The sequence below is a fragment of the Oryctolagus cuniculus genome, chromosome 6, assembly GCF_964237555.1.
Source record: "Oryctolagus cuniculus chromosome 6, mOryCun1.1, whole genome shotgun sequence".
NCBI lineage: Eukaryota > Metazoa > Chordata > Mammalia > Lagomorpha > Leporidae > Oryctolagus > Oryctolagus cuniculus.
In genome coordinates this window covers 156653542-156667470 of record NC_091437.1, presented here as the reverse complement: position 1 = coordinate 156667470, position 13929 = coordinate 156653542, and the positions used below count along the sequence as shown (strand labels likewise).

At 40.4% G+C, this 13929-nt stretch overlaps 1 long non-coding RNA gene and 1 pseudogene across 3 annotated transcripts in view; both read right to left on the bottom strand.

The window, feature by feature from the left end:
* LOC103348134 (uncharacterized) overlaps positions 1 to 2071 on the bottom strand; it is a 192432-nt gene extending 190361 nt beyond the window's left edge. For 2 of the 3 annotated variants that reach the window (XR_011389340.1, XR_011389342.1), the window contains exons 1-2: positions 1323 to 1606; positions 534 to 653 (exon numbers count right to left, since the gene is read on the bottom strand). This is a non-coding gene — a long non-coding RNA (uncharacterized lncRNA). Of the gene's footprint in view, positions 1 to 533; positions 654 to 1322 lie in introns of all 3 variants that reach the window. The other variant, XR_011389341.1, reaches the window with a different exon arrangement.
* Positions 2072 to 2984: 913 nt separating this feature from the next.
* LOC138850032 (large ribosomal subunit protein eL8 pseudogene) lies at positions 2985 to 4461 on the bottom strand (annotated as a pseudogene).
* Between the last annotated feature and the right edge of the window lie 9468 nt (positions 4462 to 13929).

Sequence of the window (13929 nt, the reverse complement as noted above, 5' to 3'; positions counted from 1 at the left end):
GATCTGACATAACAGAAAAGAGTTTAAACAAACAAAAGAAAGCTGAAAGGAAGCCCTAGCCCATAGCCTGGCATAGAGCAGGAGCTCGCAACTTGTAAAACCAGTCCTAGTGTCTGATGAATACAAGGCCCATCATTCTCAATCTGCTCCAGTGTTCTTGGGCCAGCCTTCCCTCCATTCTGTCTCGCTCTTCAGACCTCTTTTTCTGCAGATCACTGAAATCAGAACATTCTTGCAGTTTCAACTTTACCTTATTACCAGGATCCTGAACTCTCTCATTCCAGAGCAGGTAGGAATTTGTTTTACTTTTATAGAAATAAAACGCCCACTGAAAAGTATTTTATTTCTGAATAACAGAAAGAAGAGTAAAAGCAATGGACAGATGGAAAGAAAGGAAGATGAGGGGAGGATAAAGGAGAGGACAGGTCACAGTACAAGATTACCCATTCCCAAAAGATGTAGTAAAAAAAAAAAAAAACACCTCCTGGCAGCTTCATGGTAGCACCATGACCTGATACACAATGAATGCTTACCTGTGCCAAGGACATCACAGGGTATGTTATGTACATTTAGTATTATTATTCTCAGTTTGCAGGTAATAACTCTTATGTGCAGAGAAGACAAGTTACATGACCAAGGTCAAGGTCGCAGACCTGCCAAGAGGAAAAGTCAGAATTTGAAGCCACATCTTACTTCTAGACTGTGGTAATATCCGATTGATCTGCCTGTCCTACAATGGGGACATGTGAGTTCTAATGCTGGCTTCGCCAGTAGCTGGTATCTTGATTGTGAGAAGCTCTTTTAACTTTCCTGTGTTTCAGGTATCTCACCTATAAGATAGAAGGCTCTGAGTCTCTAATGTCCCTTTCTGCTATAAATAAATGATTACTTATAACTACAGCATACCATATTTCTTAGGACATGATTCAAAATTTCTTTATACATTACTAAGAAACAAAAATGCTGCTAATTAAACAATAAAGCAATGGTTTATCACTGTGAATTTCAATTTAATTATTTATCAAAAAAATTAAATATTAAGCATAAGTAAATAAAATTTATCATATATCACATTTCAATATGCATCAAATTGAAAACATAAGTGACATAAATTGGGAAACATATTTCTAAAACTTTCAAAGTACATTCTTCTAAATAACTCTACAATTCAAAGACATTAGTGTCCACATTTTGCAGAACATATTATTTTCTATGCCATCAAGAGTGCTGCATCATTTCATTTCTTCAAACAGTGATTGCAGTTGTCTCCCAGAAGCTCTTCCAAACAACCCAGCCTCATTCTTTGAATTCCTAAATTTTACCAGATGATGTAAAGAGCAGGATTTTTAGACAATCTTGTGCATATTGAAAATCAAATATTGGCTTTGTGGTCCTATGTCAATCGGAAAACTCAGGACGAAGCAGCCTGGTTATGTTGGGACCCCTGCTTAGTCATCTTCCCAGGAGATAGCTCAGATAGTTTGGTTTGGATTTGGAGCCCTGGGCACAAGGAGAACGCACTACCTAATCCTGCCTTAGGGCCATAAACTTCACCAGGAACTGAATCCAAGGAACCTTGCTTTGTTTATGATTCCAACCTTCTGGGTTCCAGAACCATAACATCTGAACTCTTTATTGGCAGCCCTCCTGGGGTCTATAAGGAGTATACTAGAATCTAATTAATTAATCTAATAGTGTACACAGTCGTTAAAGAGTAACCACAACTTTAATGAAGGCTGTAGGGCACCAGATGTCCCCTTTGATGGTAACTCCAGTTACTTTGTCTCAACCCTCCCTGTTCTTTCCTGGCAGGCCTCCTCCTAGGCCAATTCATTTCCTGTTGTACTTCCTGGTATCCTTTCTCCTGAGATGATGTGGCAAGCATTTGATTCTTAAAGCCTCTGCTGGTACTAAGTCCTGTTCCTGAGTCGTCTGAATGAATCAGTGTGAAGGCGGCATGTGACTCGGTTTCCTCACCTGCACTGGGGGACAAGGCTATCCCTCTTGCAGGACTATCATTCAGATTAAATACAATACAGTATTTGGAGTGCCAGGTGTCACACAGGATACCTCATTGCCCTCTCCCCCTTTTGCCATTCTCAGCCATTCCTCTGCTCTTCTTTCCTCTTCCCTTTTAAACCATTTGTTTCCAAAACCCATTCCACCGTCCTGTCCTCCCTTCCTCCAGTCCCCTCTCCTTTCCTGCTTTTGTCTCACCCAGTTTATTTCTCTCCTCTTTTATTTGCTTCTTCCATTATTTCTTCTCCTCTTCTGAGTTTTTTATTTTCCTTGCCATCTCCACTGAAGTCCATCACAGTAGATATGAGAATCTGTGGATGTCTACAAAGACCAATAAACACTGAAAAGTTTAAAACTCAAGAATAGCACACGAAGTGGCAGACGGATAAAAGTGTTTGCTGTTTGTTTTCACAATAAGACCAGCTTTTCCAGCACATCTGACAGTGAGGAGATAAAGCAAGAGACTGAGGAGTTGAGGAGAAAGAAAAGGACCAGCCTCTCATTTTATTTGCTATGTTGACTCAATGCTGGGAAACAAATATGCCCAATACTTACAAGTTTCAAATATTTGACCTCTTTTTTAGCCCAGAGACATAGAAAGAAAGAAAGAAAGAAAGAAAGAAAGAAAGAAAGAAAGAAAGAAAGAAAGAAAGAAAGAAAGATTATATATTTATATAAAGATTGTAGATTTATTGATAGGTAGATAGATAAAGCTCTTGTGTTGACTCACGCTCCAAATGCCCACAGTGGTTAGCGTTGGAACCAGGAGAAGGAATTCAATCCAGGTCTTGTGGACAGCAGAAATGCAGTTACTTTAGCCATCTAACACTGCCACCTCCCAGGGTTTGCATTAGCAGAAAACTGGAATCAGGAGCCCAGTCAGTTGTGGAACTCAAATAGTTCATTATGGGATGCAAACATCTTTTTGAGGGAGAGGGAAAATCTTTATTACTAGGTACAGGAAACGCAACAGTGCACATGGCCAGTCCTTTAGTTTTGGTCTTTTCCAGCTTAGCAATAGGAGCCACAGATTTGGGACCCAGGATGGTAACTCCCCAGCGGCAGTGGATCTCATCGCATCTGTCATTGTAATCGGCCTGATGGCTTTCACCAGCTTGGCCAGAGCCGCTTTTTCTTCTGAGTTTACTTGTGCAAAAGTGACAATGGTGCAGGTCTTCCTGTAGATAAGACACCCAGCCAGGCCTTTCTCTTTTTTTTAAGATTTTATTTATTTACGTGAGAGGCAGAGAGAGGGAGAGACAGAGAGGTCTTCCACCCACTAGTGCACTCCCCAAATGGCCACAGTGGCCAGATTTGGGCCAATCCAAATCCAGGAGCCAGCAGCTTCTTCCAGGTCTCCCATTTGGGTTCTGGGGCCCAAGTGCTTGGGCCATCTGCCGCTACTTTCCCAGGCCATAGCAGAGAGATGCATAGGAAGAAGAGTAGCCGGGACTAGCATCAGGCCCGCAGGCAGAGGCTTAGCCTACTGCATCACAGTGCAGACCTTTCTCTCGGCGATGCAATAAGATACCCTCATCTTACAACACAGGGCAGGCAAAAGACAGCCCACTCGATGGGATCCACATCATATGCAAACACCACCAGCTGAGCCTGCTTATTCTCCACCAAGGTGGTGACAGTGCTGATACCTGCCCAGAGGACAGCAGCTTTAGTCTCGGTCTGAGTAAACAGCCTTCGCTTCTTCTCTTGTGCGGTCTCTGGCCTGTACTTGTGGGTCAGCCACCTTCAGCCATTGAGTAGCTGTGTGGTGGCTCAGGGCTTTTGTGAACTGGTTAATGGCAGGAGGCACCTTTAGCTGCTTCTGCAAGGTGACCTCTGCTCTGCAATCGGATGTAGCAGGACCATTTGACAAAGTGAGTGAGGTTCCACATGGGCTGAGTGTCCGGTTCAATGCCAAAGCTCTTAGGCCTTTTCTCAAACAGAGGATTCACTACCTTCTTGACCTCTTTCTTCTTCATGACAACAGGGCCACATTCTTCCCCTTGGCCTTCTTTCCTTTTGGTATCTCTGGTGGCTAGAGGAGAGTGGGATGCAGGCATCTTCACTGCTGGGCTAGACACTTACCTCTATCAGGGCATTTTAAATCTATTGACAGTGAAAAATATAATCTTAGCTCATCTATAAGTAAATCTACAGGAATTTTTGCTTTTGATGTTTATGTGTAGGCAGATTGTTTTTAGAACACACTTTAGCTGAGATCCACTTTCTCTTGCTGTCTAAATTATAGGCCCCATTGAATTTCCCTTCTCACAGTGCTCAAGACAGGTGAAGCACTCATATGAATTCTGTGTCTCACTTCTCCAGCTCCACTTGCTGTTTCACTTGGCCATATGACCCTCTTATTGACAATGACATCTAGATAGAGTCTGCCAGGGTGGATTAAGAGAAAGCTTTTGCTTTTCTAACCAAAATAGGATACATGGATAGACTGGCAGGTATAGTTTTGCCCTCATTCTTTCCATCTTAAATGCAAATTATCAGTGAGCTTCAAAACATTCATGAAAATGTGTATTATATTTTAATTGCATCTTTCCATTAACTTTTTCAAGCCTCCTTGTAATGATTGGGCATACAGGCACAATCTTATGACCATGAAGCCCAAGTGTATTTCCACTCAACTACCTTTGCAATTCTGACACAATGCTTGCAACTGCCTACTTTGTAAAAAATAAACCACTATCTACTTAACTCTTCAGGCATACTGTAATTTGTAACCAAAAGTATTACTAGTCAATATTCTTCGGAGACAAGCTGGATTCCCAGTCTCCCACAACCCAGATCTGAGAGGAAAAGTTACTGTGAATGCATGCACATGCATTGGAAGTACCTTTCTAAAGTTCTTACAAGGATGAAATCAGGCACAGTAAGTAAAGGAATAGTTATAAATCTGGCATGTAGTAGATACTCTAACCCTCTTACCTCATTTTTCTTGAGAAATACTGCCCAGTAAAGAGATGTCCCCATCAGAACTCAATAAAAGATTCCCATGGGTGTAGATTCTCCGTATCTTATTTTGGGGTTCTTGTGCTCCAGTTTGTTAAACGTGCACATTTTCTCCTCATCTGGTGACTGATCCTAAGGATTGCCAATATCAGAGTTAGTTAATTACCAATACTACATCATTTTGCATTCGTTCATTCCAAGTCTGTTTACCAAGGTTTACCAAGCTTTTATCTTTCCAAGCACTGAAAAAATTGTTCTTGTCTTCCAAGAGCTTAGATTCTAGTCAGAGAAGGCAAAAAACAAGTAAACAAGCATCTAAATAAGATCATTTAGGATAGTAAGATGTTCTATACAGGAAAGAAATCAGTATTTTTGTTTAGAAAATCCTGAGAGTAAGTTAAGTGGAATGGTCAATTATCACTTTTCTGAGAAGGTGATTCCTGCGTGAGACTAAAGTGAAGGGGCTGAGCAGCTATAAAGAAAAGCACTTTAGACACAACCAACATCAAGCAGCAGTGAAGGCAGCTTGTGCTCTTTGATTTCTTTCTCATTTGAAAGACACAGTTACAGGGCCAGCGCCGCGGCTCACTAGGCTAATCCTCCACCTGCAGCGTCGGTACCCCAGGTTCTTGTCCCAGTTGGGGCGCCAGATTCTGTCCCGGTTGCTCCTCTTCCAGTCCAGCTCTCTGCTGTGGCCTGGGAAGGCAGTGGAGGATGGCCTAAGCCCTTGGGCCCTGCACCTGCATGGGGGACCAGGAGGAGGCACCTGGCTCCTGGCTTTGGAATGGTGCAGCACGCCGGCCATGGCAGCCATTTGGGGGGTGAACCAACAGAAGGAAGACCTTTCTCTCTGTCTCTGTCTCTGTCTCTCTCTCTCTCTCTCACTGTCTAACTCTGCCTGTCAAAAAAAAAGAAAGAAAGAAAGACACAGTTACAGAGAGAAGGAGAGGCAGAGAGAAAGAGAGAGGTCGTCCATCCGCCGGTTCACTCCCCATACAGCTGCAATGACAGCAGCTGTGCCAGTTCGAAGCCATTAGCCAGCAACTTCTTACAGGTCTTCCATGTGAGCACAGTGGCCCAAGGACGTGGGCTATCTTCCACTACCTTCCCAGGTGCATTAGCAGGGAGCTGAACCAGAAGTGGAGAAGCTGGGACTCGAACTGGTGCTCACATGGGATGCCAGTGCATTGGGCCGGGACTTTAACCCACTGAGCCACAGCATTGGTCCCTGCTTTTTTTCTTGACTAATAATTGAACATCAGAGTCTGTGTACCTCTCAAAGCCAGGTACCAATGTCTTCTGGTATTCCCCATTTGTTTCTTAATTAATTAACCTTAATTGTAAGAAGTGTGACTTATGAATTGTATTATCACAATTACATGTTGACCCTTACTCGAAGTCATTCATGACTCTCTTTTGTTTAAAGAATCCTCAAATGAAGGAAGTGAAGGTCTAGTAGGACTAACTGAAGCTGGATCTACCTTGCTTCTCTTTTCAATCACATGAGCTAATCACTTCTTTTTTTAATATTCATTTATCTATTTGAAAGCTATAGTTACAGAAAGAGGAGATACAAAGAGAGGTCTTCCATCTGCTGGTTCACTCACCAGAAGACCTCAATGGCCAGGGCTAGGTCAAGCTGAAGTCAGGATCTAGGAGCTTCATTCAGGTCTCCAACAGGATTCAGGGGCCCAAGCACTCAGGCCATCCTCTGCTTTTTTCTCCAGGCTACCAGCAGGAAGCTGGATCAAAAGTGGAGCAGCCAGGACATGAACTTGCAACCACATGGGATGCAGCCATTGCAAGCATCAGCTTTACCCACTAAGCCACAATATCAGCCCCACTCATGACTCTATTAAAATAAAAATTATCACTGTAACCACACCAGACTTCTGCTTTCTATGAATTTCTAATTTCTATGAATTTCTAATGAATTAAAAATGAAGAAATGAATTTCTGCCATTGTGACTAGGGTATAACTTGAAGTGGTAGTTGTAATGGCCTTGTTTTGTTTTTTTAAGAAGCTTAAAGTGTACTGGGCAGACAGATCTGTGTTAGTTATCTATTGCTGCATAATAAGTGAGCCCAAAATTTAGAAACTTGAGACAACCAACATTTATTATCTCATGATGTATGTAGGCCAGGAATTTAAAAACAGCCAATGTGGGTAATTCTGGTTCAGATTCTCCCATGAGGTTGTAGACAAGCTCTTAGCTGGAGCTGGAAAAATCACTTCCAAGATGACTCACTCAAAAGACTGCTGAAAAAAAGCATTAGTTCCTGGATGGTTGTTGCTTTGAGGCCTCAGCAACATGCCATGTAGGCTTCTTCATAAGGTTTTCCTGAGTATCTAGCATTGGCGACTGACTTCACCAAGAATGGGTCATTCTATAGATGAAGCCATAAACCACAATGTCTTTATGCTCTAGCCCTAGAAATGATATTTCACCATTTTTTTATTGCACTCTGCTGGCCACATCAACTAACTTTAACAGTATTGAAGCAGATTATGCAAGGTCATAACTACTGACAGGTGGTATTATCGAGGATCATCATGGAGTCCAGCTATCATAGATGATCAAATATGCATCTGGGTAGGGCTGAGATGGAGAAACATAGCTTTCTAATCAAAGAGCTAGTATGGGCTATAAAAATTCTGTATTGCTTTTTCTGAGATCCAGCACCCACATACTTCTCTGTGAGTTCTCTTGATCATTGGAGGGTGGTCCCAGGTTCTCACTTAGGGGTATGCACAGGATACAGTTCTGGACAATGATATATATGTGGAAGTCTTCTATGGGCTTCTGGAAAGACTCATTTTCACCCCTTAGCTATGTTTTTATGACTTTTTCCTTACTATGTGTTGAGAGAGAATGAATCCTTAGAGAAGCTGTAACTGTCCTATGACAATGAGGTTAAGACCAAAGGAAGTCCAGAGTTCACAACACAAAGCCCCTGATATAGTCTGCTTCTTGAACTGAGCCAACAGACCCCTATATCTATCATTCTTGTTTTATAAGACAAACTCCTTTTGGCTTAGGTAACTTTTATTTCAGTTTCCCCACTTTTGTAGGCAAAAACATTTCTAACTTAGAGTGAAATCTAACATAACATAGGAGGCGACCTCCATGCCAAGAATGGAAAGATGCATAGGAAGAGGACTCCAGGCAAAGAAGATGGAAAATCTATAGATTCATTAAAAAGAGGACAGGACATATTTAAGGAAGTGGATGAGGTTGGGTGTGAATGAAGCACTGAGGGCAAAATGGGTAATAGTGAGAGATGGAGCTGGGGATTGAAACAATAGCTATCCCTGGAGACAGCTGTCTTTCCTCTTAAGATAGTTGAAAGCAAAACTGAGTAACTGCAATGTTTTAATCAAGAAAATGACCTGATCATTGGTGGGGAGGCGAGGGAAGTATTGTTCTTTGATAGGTATACACTTGAAGAATGGTACAGGAACAGTTATGGGGACTCGTTGTACAACAATGTGCATGTGGTTGATAACATTGCACTATACACCTGGAGCTTGTTGGGAAGGCGAATTTTGTGTTATGTTGGGTTTTTCCCCACAGTTAACAAAAAATAGTGTGACAAAGTGATATTTTTAATTTAGAATGATCCCAGGAGCTGGAGAAACAAACAGCAGACAAAGAGGCATGTTCTGAGCCTACTAGACTCATCTAAGTAAGGGACATCATGGCCCAAAGTAAGAAAACATCAGTGGAGTTAGAGGAAACAGAAGAAAATTATAAACTATTTTTCTAGTAGTCATAAGATCTTATTTGTTGGGTGGGTAGGGTGGAGTGAGCACTTATGATATGTGAAGTACAGTGTCCTGATGCTTCGTATAATCATCACAAAACATGGCAACATTTTCATTTTTCATCATGTCACAAGTTTGAAAAAGCTTAAAACTTAAATGACAGCACATTATAAATAAGAAATCAAGACTAAATCTGACTGTGAGATTGACTCATTTCAGTAAACCATAACTTCAGTACATGATATTCAATGATTCCAATAAGGATCTCAGGGCTAGACCAATGCCTTCTAAATGATTTTTATTGCAATCAACATTGTGAAATCTAGTTGATACTGTGCCTGATACACATGGACTTGTGTGTGACTGTGCCTCATGCCTTCCAAATCTACTGATTTAAAACTGGATAACAAGTTGCATAGTGAGAAATACAATGTTAAGCCAAACTGTGTTTTATGATATTCAGGTAATGCAATATCAAGAATTTTTTAAGGTATTTTTTTCTGAAATTTTATCTAGCATTCTTTGGTTATTGACTTCAAAGAAGAGGAATTTCTAAAGAATGCCTTTGTATAGAGTAACAGAATTATCTTTATGATTCTATTTGACTATTCTGGTTTTTTTTTTTAAATTCTATTTTGACTCACTCACTAAGTTGATTTTGCAACCCCAAAAGTCAATTGGAATAAACAGCATAGAAAAAAAAAAACTGACCTGGAAGGCTTTCATCGTCTGTTTTCTAGTGGTAAACTCCATTTTGAGACACTTGTTTAAGGGATTTTGAGATATTTATTTATGATACTTACTCCCTAGATGTCCTCATTTTTCTTTTCACTCACTCAAATTTTCTGTAAATCATTTCCAGAAAGGAGGAACATTAAGCAAAGTTAGTAATAGTTCCATCTTTCCAGCTTTTCTCTTCCCAAAAGCATAATCCCAAAAAAGATCTTCAGGGTTTTAGAGGGTATAAGAAGTGACAATGTACAAGGAACAATAGGCGTATACAGGAAAAACCAAATGAACTTGGAAAACAAGGGTTCTCTCTAGACTAATAAGAGGCAGATACTCCTAAACTGGTGAGAGGCAGAGACTGGGGGTATCTGCACATACTAAAAATGGTTCCCTGATATTGCTCTGGGGAAGGCATAGCACCCTAGAGTGTAAGAGCAATGTGTTCTATCAGGAAAATGAGACCATTGGCAAACCTGTAGACTTTCTTCTCTATGGGTAGAAGAAAGCAATGCAGAATGCTGCCGGTCCCATGGGTTAGGATCAAGTATTTAGGATTAAAGAAGGCCTCAGCGGTGACCTTTGTGAATAGATAGCCAAAGATCACTGGGAAAGCTCATAGATGGATGTATGCCCTTGTACACATGTGTGCGCGCACACACACATACACACAGGAGCACTGCATGAAAGCCTAAAAGGATATTTTCCTGGGATTATGAGGATACAGGTGAAAGTCTAGGTGAAAGACCCAGGTTAAATGTCTCCCCAGTTGGGTAGAAACAAATACAATGATTTTTAAATGTAAGGAGAGATATTTCTTTTACAAAAAATTAGTGAGCTGAGATTCCTATGTGTAGCTGTACCAAGTGTATATAAATATATTTGTATTATAATGATATCTATAAAGATTAGCTTAAATATTCTACCTAACTCCAAAAGTTTCCAAGGGGAAAATGGAAATAACGTGAAATTTTAAAATTAAGTTTTACAATGTTACAATAATAATAATGTGACTTTTTTACAGAACTATGGTGAAAATCTGCTTTATCCTTCATTGAATTTGCTCATTTTACTCTAAGACTTCCTGTGTGTGTCAGTCTAAAAACCAGGCCTTAAACCATGCCCAAAATGTTGGCAATACGAGTGCAGGAGCTGGAAACCCATTTTTTTTTTTCTATCATTTCTATGTTACTGTTTCTTTGAGCTAGCTCTTTAAGCACCTCCCCAATGTGGGGTGTGTATATGTGTGTGTTCTTGTTATTGCAGGATTTCAGTGAGAGCGAAAAACTGTTAATTAGTGATGTCATAAATAGCTCATTCTCTACTTAAACCAAAGACAAGAGAATCAACTTGTTTTGCTTTTGCTCTTCTTCCATTTTTTTAATTTTAATTTTTAAACTACTTATTAACAGAGTCAATGTGCTTTGTAGATACAATGCTAAGAAAATAATTATATTCCCTTCCTACAACTTTTTCTCTTTTTTTAAAATTTCATTTAAGGCATTCTAATTTCATGTATACAGATTTAGGGTCATAGTGATACTTCCAACTTACCCTCCCTCCCATCCAGTTCCCACCCCTCTTCCTCCTTCCTCTCCTAAGCTCTCTCTTCATTTTTAGAATGATCTGTTTTCAGTTTACTTTATACTCATAAAATTAGCCTTTAAAGTAAAGAGTTCAACAAATACTATGAAGAAAAATACTTGTCTCTCTGCCTTAAAGCTCTCTCCCTTTGACTTGGCTTACTGATGAGCTATGCTTCTTGTCACACGAATGTTTTCCCACCGGTGTGATGCCCTTCTTCTGGGCCCTAGAATCTAATTTAAACTAGTTCCTGTGAAGATCCAAAATGTCTGCAAAGACTTTTTTTTCTCTCCTGCACTTTTCAAGACAGAGAAAACATAAGATAGGAACAGAACATTTTGTTTTTTCTGTTATCCATGGCACTGCTTCAGATGAAATGTGAACACAAAGCTTTTAATTCCCAGACCTTTATGTGAATGAGCTCTGCTTACCTGAGACATCTCCTCTTCCTGGAGTTATGTCAAAGTGCTGAATGCCTCTGTTAGTTCCTAATAACAGTGTTTCCAGGTAAGGGAAGCATGTCATTTGCCTTTAAGGATGTCCAGTTTTGTAAGCTGCCTTGTCACAACCAGTTACCTTCCCTTTGGAAACAGGATCTCTCTGGTGTCAGGTCTCCTTCCTGAACTGAGCCCATCTTTTGTTTTGCAAGTGAATATTTTATATATCCTCTGCTCATGTTAGGATTTCTGTGGGTGTTTTGCAAAGGGCATTATCTTAAAAAAATTTAAATTCATATAGCAATATAATCAACCTAGGGAGTCAAAGGTACATCAGGGGAAACAAATTTCCCTTTCTTAAACACAGCTACTGTAAATGTGGCTAATGGTTTGTATCAGCATCACAATACAAATATTTTATTTTCCAATGAGGCAAGATGTTTTTCCCACCCCCACAGTTACCCTTAAAGACCAAATCAATTTTTTTGGTTAAACCCAGTATGTGAAAATCCACAAGTTGTAGAGAGAGAATCTATGGCTTAAACTGAGGAAAAATTAATAAGCCTCCATCCAAATAAGAATGAGTTCTACAGCCTTTCTCTGCCATTTTGAGTCTTAACAGATTTCTCAAAGTCTAAATATCTCAGCTGTTTCCTATTTAACTTGCTTTAGGAAAGGCAAAATATATCCAACAGTTTCATTTCTATCAGTCTAGTTTGTTAGTCACTGACCACTATTACAGCATTTTATTGAGCATCTATATGCTAGATTTATAAGATCCTAAAGTATTTACTAGAATTTTGCTATCCATTCTTTGTGAGATGCCAGACAAGGTATTTATCAACATGAAGCCTCAATACTCCATATCTTAGTCAGAAAAATGGGAATAATGAAAATAAAGAAGGACCTAATTCATAAGATTACTTGGATGATTAAATAAGATATTTATTAAAGATATTCTGAAAGAGTCTGACAGCTAATAAATGTTGGATAAACTGTTGCTTTCATTATTGTCTCCATGAAAGCTACAGTTGCTAAAAGCTGGGAATGTGAACCCCTCAAAAATCAGTCCTCCCCTTCCAGGATCTCACTGTTTCTCTGGGGAAAATTATAAACATGCAAGCAAATAGGGTATATCCAGTCCCTGTGGTAAGGACCAGGATAAAAATACCAGATGCCTCTATTAGACAGCAGAGGAGGAAAGTGTTAATTCTCAGTGGGTCTATTTGCAAAGGCTTCATGCGAAGACAGCATTATTCAGACTCTGAAAGACAGGTGCTTTGTTGTCAACTTATTGTTACCTTACCTAAAATACCTGAGGGGAAAAAGCCAGGAGGCAAGAAGTTTTGTTTCAGCGTAGAGTTTGGAGGTTCACACTCCATGATCAGCCTTCTCTCCTGGTGAAGGCTGGCCATTGCAGAATGTGTGCAGATGGTCTGTTGCATGGCAAGCCAGGAAGCAGAGGGGCACAAGAAGCACACTGTTCCTCTACTTCTTGGTGGTCTCTCTGATAAAGCCTTGTGATGGATCATAGAGCTAAACCCTGGCAACCTAATCCAATCCAATCACTTCCCAAAGACGCCACCTTCAGACACCCTCATTGGATCAAGCCTCCAACCATTAATCCATTAACTAACTGGTTTAAACACCTGTTTGAGTGTGGGGAACTAAATCCTGTTCCATCTGTAACAGCAGTGGTTAGAGGGAGGGCATTGCCAGAAGAGGAAATCAAGTACAAAAAGATACGGAGTTGTCAAAAGGCTATCCCTGGATCAGTAAAAACTCAGGCTTCATAAATACGCAGGGAACAAATCAAAGTGTGATGAGAGATCTGTCATAGCTTCAACACAGACTGTGGACTTCCCTTGCTTTCCGTGAGGATGGTTTGGTGGCTTGCATATTCCAGAAAGTCAATATTTATACTGAGCTAATGCTGTCATTCACAAGCAGTATGGTTTGTGGGTTAAATGGCACTGTGCCTCCCCAATGGAAAAAATAACATTTGAGTCTAATTGTGTCATTCATGTCCTAATTTTAAAACATCCTATGGTAACACTACACAGCAAAGGAACACTCAGAGTCAGTAGAACAGATGTAATGTTTTCTTTCCTGATCCACTAGCTCCAACCTCTGAGTTCATGAAATTCTTTGAGTTTCTTTCCGTAGCATGCTGTGCTCATTCATCAGCCTGAGTCATTTTATCTGATTGGGCCCAATCTCCCCCTCCTTGGCCCGCCTCCTTTTGCTGCTGAATAAATCATCCTGGGCTATGTCCAGGTTGGAGAAGGATTTTTATAGGAAAGTTCCATCTGCCTTCAACCTCTCACTTATTCAGGCTGGGTCCTTGGGCCCTCTTGGAGAAAGAGTTAAGAAACTAAAGAGGTGTTTTCCTCTGCCAAGTTTCTAACATGGCCACTAGCACACACTCGGGGC